At 43.7% G+C, this 1,088-nt stretch overlaps 1 pseudogene; it reads left to right on the top strand.

The window, feature by feature from the left end:
* The first annotated feature begins 278 nt into the window (after window positions 1-278).
* LOC103133015 (potassium/sodium hyperpolarization-activated cyclic nucleotide-gated channel 1 pseudogene) lies at window positions 279-598 on the top strand (annotated as a pseudogene).
* The last annotated feature ends 490 nt before the right edge of the window (window positions 599-1,088 follow it).

Genomic DNA, 1,088 nt, shown 5'->3' on the forward strand with positions numbered 1-1,088 from the left:
TGTTTGCAGCCATTTTCACGTGTGAATGTAAACGTTGAGTTGAGGGGCGTGGCTAGCTGCAACTTATTTGTATTTAACATAACAAAGAAGCCTTAAAGCAGCCCATTCTGAAAGGAACTCAACAGAGGCAGTAATGACTAAAATCTTATCATCTAAGAATGAGTTTGTGCATAAAGATGTAATGAACATGTTTGTGTAGTCCGTAGACGTGTCCTAGCCTGTTTGAGGAGGCATAACGGTCACCGTCACTAACAGCTGGTTTCCTGCGTCGTCCTCAGGAAATCATCAACTTCAACTGCCGCAAACTGGTAGCTTCCATGCCTCTGTTCGCCAACGCCGACCCCAACTTTGTCACCTCCATGTTGACCAAACTGCGCTTCGAGGTCTTCCAACCGGGCGACTACATCATCAGGGAGGGAACCATTGGGAAGAAGATGTACTTCATCCAGCACGGCGTCGTCAGCGTCATTACGAAGAGCAGCAAAGACACCAAGCTGACGGACGGCTCTTATTTTGGAGGTGAAGTTTTCACACACCCCACTGGGCAGATAGAGAGAGGAGAGGATGGGGCGGTGAGGCTGATTTAACATGTGCGAAGGAATGGTGATTGTAAGATTTGTTTTGATTTAGTTTGCGCGGGCACTCAGCAGATTAACTTCCCTGAACATTACAGCTGGTTAAAATCGTCATCTCCTTAAAAGGCCTCTAAGAGGAGCAAAGCTCTGCAATCTTTGAGTCCATCTGTGGAGTTTTGCCCTTTGTTTAAAGGTTAAACCTCAAACTTTCCAGTTGTTTTCTTCTTGTTTGCTTCACCTGAACCTCTAACAGTGTGCTATAGAGGCGCACACCACCAAAAGTTACTGTGACTAACAAACAAGCCGATAGAGTGAGACATTTCTAATTATTGTACTCTGGGATTGATATGATTTCTATACATGATCAAAAAAAGACTTAAAGAAAAATGCCCTAAATTAGAACTCTAGATAAATAATTAGATGTTATTCCTATGAAGACTCAGAAATTGAGACCATGTGAGTGTGTTTGTGTCGTGAACTTGCCTGTCCTGGACAGAAAAGGCGATTTATGTG

The sequence above is a fragment of the Poecilia formosa genome, unplaced genomic scaffold (assembly GCF_000485575.1).
Source record: "Poecilia formosa unplaced genomic scaffold, Poecilia_formosa-5.1.2 Scaffold2047, whole genome shotgun sequence".
Taxonomy (NCBI): Eukaryota; Metazoa; Chordata; class Actinopteri; order Cyprinodontiformes; family Poeciliidae; genus Poecilia; species Poecilia formosa.